Source organism: Austrofundulus limnaeus, unplaced genomic scaffold (genome assembly GCF_001266775.1).
Source record: "Austrofundulus limnaeus strain Quisiro unplaced genomic scaffold, Austrofundulus_limnaeus-1.0 Scaffold10, whole genome shotgun sequence".
NCBI lineage: Eukaryota > Metazoa > Chordata > Actinopteri > Cyprinodontiformes > Rivulidae > Austrofundulus > Austrofundulus limnaeus.
In genome coordinates this window covers 1,294,347-1,301,787 of record NW_013952412.1, presented here as the reverse complement: position 1 = coordinate 1,301,787, position 7,441 = coordinate 1,294,347, and the positions used below count along the sequence as shown (strand labels likewise).

Sequence of the window (7,441 nt, the reverse complement as noted above, 5' to 3'; positions counted from 1 at the left end):
GTTTAGGTCAAGTAAACTCAAAATTTCTTAGAGTGCGTGTAAAAATAGTTTTACTTTTTCGTTGACTCCCGATTTTTATGAACAGTTTTATGTACTTTTCATATCAGTGAAATACATTTTTACCAAAGTCATTTTCTGGTAAGGTATTTTTACTAATTAGTGCTTAGTTAAGTACTTTATGCATCTCTATGAAAATGAAATACATAGCATTCTTGATGGAATGCATTTCTTTGTATGTATGGATCACTTGGGTTGTTACCAACATCTGGTGAAAATTTCATGTCATTAGCACCTCTAGTAATATTTACTGAGAAAAATGGTGACGTGTTCAATACCTATTTTACCTGCTGTAAACACAACAGACCAGATGCACATTCTCCTTCTAAATTCAAATCAAGACTTCAAGATGCACACTTCACTTTCCCAGAATCCATCAGTCTTCCTGCCAGCTTCATCTATGCATTATATAAAGGTGTGCCTATAAGTAAGATGGGGGGTTAAGCATTTAAATCAGTGCATGCACGGTTGAGTCAACTTTTTAAAATTGTGCTTTTATGTTAAGTGTTGCAAATATTTTGCTGTCCAATAAAACCTATGTTTTTCCACGTTTGTTTTTGGTCAGTTGTCTAACTTTGTTTAGAATCTTAAAAAATAATAAAATCTGTCCTATTCTTAAACAATAAAGAGGCAGTTCATCAGCAAGTTCTTGTTTCTGGGTTCTCATTACCTGTACGGAGACGCATATCCTAGACATGCTGCAGCTTGTCTGAGAAATTGTCTAGAAAAGAAAAAAACAAGTTTCAGTTCATGCAGTGCAGATGGCTGTTAAACTTGACTTTGTAAACAGATATAAGCCTTCTATTCACTGGTTAATTTGGGCTCTGATCAAATATCAAACACTCAAAGATTCACAAAAAAAAGTTTCAGCTTCAGACCATCAGGCAGAAAGCTAAAAAAAAAAAAAGACCAATTAGCAATTTAACCCAGGAACTATAAATGACTAGATCACACTAAGCTTATTTCATGACAAAAAGTTGGACTTGAAATAGAAAGTAATTCAAGGCCTAGCAAACCTTGAAGAAATTAATTTTCAAAATTTCAAAACTGCGATTTCATGCAGTATCATGTTAAGCTCAGTATAAATAACGCTCAGCTACGACCACCAAAGTTTAGTTTAGTATCAGAAACAGCTGGAGATGGTTCTTGCTTATAGAGATTAGTTGTGATCATATTGAAATGGATCGACACAATCAGTTCTATCTAAAGATTACTGTGAGGACATTAAAATCCGATCAGTGTTTGAGTATGTTGACAGGCACTAACACAGTCTCTTGTTTTTTACTGGTGGGCAAGAAGCAGCGCTGCAGTCCACTTGGAGTTCTGCATTTATGTGTCAAAATATCTAAACTTTAAATAAATTCAAAATTATCTAGACACAGCCATGGTTTGAATTTGCATCTATAAAACTAAAGTTTAAGAAAAATATAAATACAAAATCAAGTTTAAAGTGTCCAGTGATAAAAATCTGATTAAAGTTTTGGCCTGATGCCCATCTTCTCCCCACCCACCTCACCTTCCCTCTTCCTGTTCGAGGTCTCCAGGGAGGATCGGATGCTCCTCAGAATCCACCGGACTTTCCAGGTTTAAAACCCAAACGCACCTGATGGGAGTTGTCGGGTCGCGCTGTTGGTCACACCTGTCTCCCATCATCCATCATGTGGCCCACGGACAGGTCTAATTAGGGAGAGGGAGGAGAACATTGTGAGGGTCTAATTATCACAATGGAAAGACCCTCCTGTGTGAAATCAAACACTTCTTGATGAAAGACCGTTTACCAAAACCAGGTGGTGCATTTACTAAAACAAAAGATTTTTTTCTTCTCTCTGCCACCTTTCATTTTATTTGTATTTTCTTTTTTATTGTACATAGAATTTTGTTTTATGAAATTAATAAAGTTTATAAACTTAAACTAAAATATGCTTACAGTCATTATCTCTGGTTTATTTATTATTAGTGGCAAAGAAAATCATTTTTTAGTGTTAATTTTTTTAATGATAATAAAGCTTTTTGTACTGAATAAAATGTAAAAGCAATTTAAACAAAAACAAACTAATAAAATGTACTTTTAATGCGGGTCTGTCCTGACACAGGGCCTAAATAAGACCGTACCTTCAACTACAAATAAGTCAGGATGTTTATGAAATATTAAAAAATAAATCTGATTGTGTTATAAAATAAACTAAAAATGTATTTTAAAAGTGTGATCATGAAACAACTAAAATCCAGAATGAGAAGAAAAAAAATGTTTAATCACAGAGATGCAGATGAATAAATCTCTGCAAAAAAAACTTTTTTCGTGACTTTTGACTAGAAGTATGCACCTTAAATCTGATGTTTTTATTTTGTTTCTTTTTAATTCTTTGTTTTTTAGTCTCTTGTATTTTATTCCTTTAATTATCTTTAACTTTGTAAAAGTACTGTTCAACATGTGTTTTATTGTGCTGCAAGAAAAAAAACTGTCATTGACCAATAAAAACAGATTAAAGCAAGAGTACTTATCCAAAAAGCAGAACAAAAAAGCATATGAAATTTATATTTTTGTTTTATTTTTAAAGGTTATTATAGTTGAGTAACAGTAGCATTAAAACTATGAATAAAATCAATTAAAAATGCAATAATATTTATATTTTTGTTATGATCTGCTGGTGAAATTCAGAATCCAAACAGAACTTCATGAAAAGCTGAGTAGTTTTACTCACAAATACATTAAGCAGAAAATGATGAAAATAAAAAAAAACAAGTAAATAATAACAATAAAATTGATCAACTTGACTGGTTGGCAGGAAAACGTTGACAAAAATGGTAATTACAGTTTTCAATAGAGAGGTAGTACATTTACTTTATTACAATTTTACAAAATATATATTTTAATGATAACCTTTACTTATATTATGTTACATTCAAAACATGATACTTTTACTTCTTTACTTTGAAGTTTAAACACCTCATTATTACACGCTACAAATTAAAATAGGACCAAACTCATCATGATAAGAGTTGTTTATGCACTTTAAAAAACAAAATGTTGAATTTACTTAAACTAGTTATCTTAACTGGTTCCGCTAAACTGAGTTAAGTGTAAAGCAAGTTACTCAGCTCAGTTTAGGTCAAGTAAACTCAAAATTTCTTAGAGTGCGTGTAAAAATAGTTTTACTTTTTCGTTGACTCCCGATTTTTATGAACAGTTTTATGTACTTTTCATATCAGTGAAATACATTTTTACCAAAGTCATTTTCTGGTAAGGTATTTTTATTTAGTTATTTATTAAATACTTTATATACCTCTGATTTCTAAAGCAACAAGTATTTTTATTCAGACATGAAGCTGCTGAGATTTTCAAAGGAAAACTAAATTTCTTTCATGATTGAACTAAATAAAAACAGAAAACATGTTCTCATAAGATATAAAACTACAAAAATACATCTTTAAACGACATTATTTTTATTTTATTAACACTTCAAATGAATGCTGGGTCAAAATAAAAAGGTGCATTAAATAATAAATCAACTGATTGACAGAAAGGGAAGAAAAGAGGCCAGATAGTGACCATTGTCCCTGCAGAAGGGAGGAGGCAGTGGTCAAAGGAAACAAAAGGAGGAGTTTTGTCTGCCCAGGAGAAGTGAAAGTGAAATGAATCTCTGGAGTATTTAAAGAGGAAGTTGGGGCTGTCAGAACTACAGGCAGACAGGACTGCTGAGGACAACAAGTTGCTCTGAAGCTGCAGGTGAGCTGCAAAGTATTTCCTTTTTTTTTAACCTCTCTTCATTCATCAATAGTTTTAGTCATTCTGGCAGCTGTTAGTGTGTTTTCACTTTCCTTTCATTCAGCCGGCTTTGTCTCCGTCAGTCATTGTTCCCCCTCTTTATGCTCTGCTTCTGGGTTTTTAAACTCAGTTCTCGCTTTGATTGGGTTGGATTTTACTTTAAGGGTTTTAAACTGGCACCATTTCTTCTACCAAATGATCTTCCTGTAAAACTAGAAAAATCTCAGGCTTTCTTATCAAGGTTGACATATAGATGACAAACTGAAAGTATGCAGTGGTGCTGTTGTTTTGTCTGTATAAAAGTCTTTTTTTTCCTTTGCTGTTTTTCACCCATATTAGAAGCTGAGAAATATTTAGTTAATTTTTACAGCTGAAATTATTGTTTAAGCCTAAAATCCAAAAAAAAAAAAAAAAAGCCAAACTCTGTACGAGTTTTATCTACCTCTTTTTGTTGACACTATCAGCTCTTCCTTGTTAGACTGACCTCCTCCTCTTTTTTTTTGCTTTCTTTTTCTTTCTGACATATCAAAAGATAACAAAAACAGGTTAGTTGAGCTGAGCACCAAAATAGTCATTTTTATAAAGTTCAAATTAGAAGTGATGGTCATTTTCCTAATACGTGACAAATTAAATATGAAAAAAAAAAACTTTTAAAAAGTGACATCTCAGAATCTAAGCTGCGAGCTGTAAAACGTGCAGGTTTTTATACAGATAACGTTTGTTTTTCATTCCTCGACTCCAGGTTTCGAGGGAAGCTTTGAGGCTGTGACAGATTGCGACTGAATGGCACTTTGCTGCTGCTCCTAATGCAGAACATGAAGAGGAGTCATAACTTTGGCATTTGGTTCAGATTTATCTAATCTGGTCCCTTTTTTATTTCCAAGTAAATTGTAAAAAGAGTTTGTTCCAAAACACACAGCTGCTCCTCTGACAAGAACTACAGGGTTAAATTCAGCTGAATGAGTCGTTTAATGGTTTCCTTTTAGAAAATGCAAGAAAAAGTGAAACAATTTCCTAAAAAACAATAAAGTTCTGCTTCTGTAGGAACAAATAATGAAGGATAATGTTGACAAAGAGTAGATTTAAAACATGCAGAAGTTACCGTACTATTATTGCCACATTATTTAAGCATCATTTTTTTCTTTTATAACTGCAGAAACAAGAATCAGTTCCTTTTATCAAATCAGTTTCTACATCAACAAAACAATCCAAGCTGCTCGTTCAGCTCTGGCTAAGTTTTTAGGTTTTATACTTTTAAACTAAAGATACCACATGGAAAAATCAGAATTAAGAGTTTGGGAACAATCACAATAACTTCAAAATACTTCCCAAAGATAAAAATGTTGTATTTAATTGGTCATATGTCTCCATTTTTAAAAATTCAATAAAAAGGTTAAATTTTCATGTTTGTAACATGTCTTTTTGATTCCTTTTACAGCAGTGCCGACCTGGGTTTTGCCCCAAACTTTTATTCTTTGTGGGTGGGATTGTAACGGAACCCATAATGCAGCTGTGATTCTGAGCCCCAGCTGGTTATGGGGTCCGTTTCCATCCCATGGCGCGCAAATCATCCTGAACCGACGAGTCGACGACGAGCGCTCCTCTCACTTCAATGAGATTTATTTTTTAATTTATTGTAAGTGGAGAACAAAAGAGGGGAGCTCTAAATCATTTGAAACAGGTAACTGCATCTACAATTAAAATACACAGATTTGACTGAGCCTCAGTAAAAACCTGTGATTATTTAAACTTGATGCTCAGCACTGATTTGAGTTACGAGCTCCATAAAAAGAATAAAATCAATAAAGAGAAAACAGTTCAGTTTGTTTTTGCTGTCTGATTATGGTGTTTTTTCCTCAATGACACGTTTTCTCCCGGATTGCTGGCAGCTTGAACGCAACCGGGAATTTCGTGTCAGCAAAGAATGGCACCTGCGTCGACACGGACACTTAACGTTTTCTGGACTCTCGGATGTTTGTCATATTTCCAAGAATAAACTTGACATTCTTAAACTGAGCAATTATGGTGTATGTGTTTCTATCCAACACTTATTTTACAGCTGAGCAACAAACGGCACGATAAAAACAAAAAAGTTGAAGAGCAGCTTTTCTCTGACATTGTGTTTCTGGCTTAGGCCTACTGTGGAGATTGAGGGGTAAACTGTCAAAAATTCTCAATCAAAGAGCTGTAAAGCTTAAAGACATTTGCTCCTTATAGAAAAATACAAACCTTGTAAGATACTTCAACAAAAGCAACAGCTGACTGAACGCTTCTGCTGAGAAGTTTGGTTCTAATTTGATCTCATTTCCTAACCTAACATGCAGCAGGCTACGTTCGCACTGCTAATTCACATTTTCACTTCCAGACTTGTCCTCTAGTTTCCAAAAGGCACACACAGCTAAAACCAAAAAGTTAGTTTTAGGAAAACTCAAGATCATTCTGTGCTAAATATTTTTTATTGTTTTTCTTACTGTGCGTTTTAATTTTTGAATGAAAAGGACCAAACCTAAAACCCACCTTATTTCCTAAAATGTCTGATTTAGGGAAATGTATTTAAATTATAGTGTAAACGTTTATTTTAACTTTAAGATGAATTAAGTCACTGCTGTGATTTTTTTCAAAAAGGACTTACTAATACACATTTATATCTTAGTATAATTTCTTTGAGGTGTCACAACAATAAGGCAAAAAACTAATAAAATATTTTTTTAGTGAAACAAAAAAAACTGCTTTTTACATTATGAATTAATTATTTTTGTAAAATTAAGGTCTGTGTAACCAGCTGGTGCAAAGGAAATACTGTAAATAATGTTTTTTTTTTCTTTTAGCCAGTCCCTTCTGCATGGATCAACACAGTCAGCAAACTCCAACAAATGATTTGAAAATTGTTTTATGCCGGATGATCTTCCAGACACAACCTGTTCTCAAACTCTCAGCCTCAGGTTTAGACTACCTGACCACTGAGCTACTGCAATCTCAACGTTACTGTATATATTTTAGTAAAAATACAACACTTCTTTAAACCACTAAGACCTTGTAAATCTACAACAGTTCTAATGGCTTCTTGATGAGTTTATCCAGCCGCTTCCTCTCAGCTGCAGATAAGCTGCTGCTCCAACAGACGATGCCATAAAAGATTTCTGAAGGCTGATCTAAAAAAAATCTTAAGAGTATTTGTATCTCACAACACAGAAAAGATGTACAGAAAAAAAATAACAGCTAAACATTTAATAAAGGGAAAAGAATCCAGTGCTTTATGGGCTTAGAGAGAAACATAAGCAAATAGCAAACCACTTTTGTCATTTGTTTTAGATGAATAAGCTTATTATATGTAACAATTTTAATAGTAATATATACTAGTGATGGGCAGTTTGAAGCTGAAGCTTCGGCGCATGTATTAAAAAAAAACAACACACTGTTTCAGAAGCACTGTGTCGGAGCTTGATTCGTTTGGTAAAAGTCACGTGATCAGTGACGTCCGAAGCTTCGAAAGTGGTGAACTTACGTCACTGCTTTGGTACCTGATTCAAAGAAGTGAATCATTGGCTGGATTCGTATGGGCTCAGATTTTAGTCGAATCGAATTTGTACTTGTAAAACTGACTTTGTATTTGTAGAT

The 7,441-nt window shown here is 33.5% G+C and overlaps 1 long non-coding RNA gene across 1 annotated transcript in view; it reads right to left on the bottom strand.

Moving 5' to 3' along the window:
- The window catches only part of LOC106513096 (uncharacterized), an 11,492-nt gene that overhangs the window by 2,401 nt on the left and 1,650 nt on the right, over positions 1-7,441 (bottom strand). Inside the window, exons 2-3 of the long non-coding RNA XR_001309753.1 lie at positions 1,574-1,734; positions 728-778 (exon numbers count right to left, since the gene is read on the bottom strand). This is a non-coding gene — a long non-coding RNA (uncharacterized LOC106513096). The remainder of the gene's footprint in view (positions 1-727; positions 779-1,573; positions 1,735-7,441) is intronic.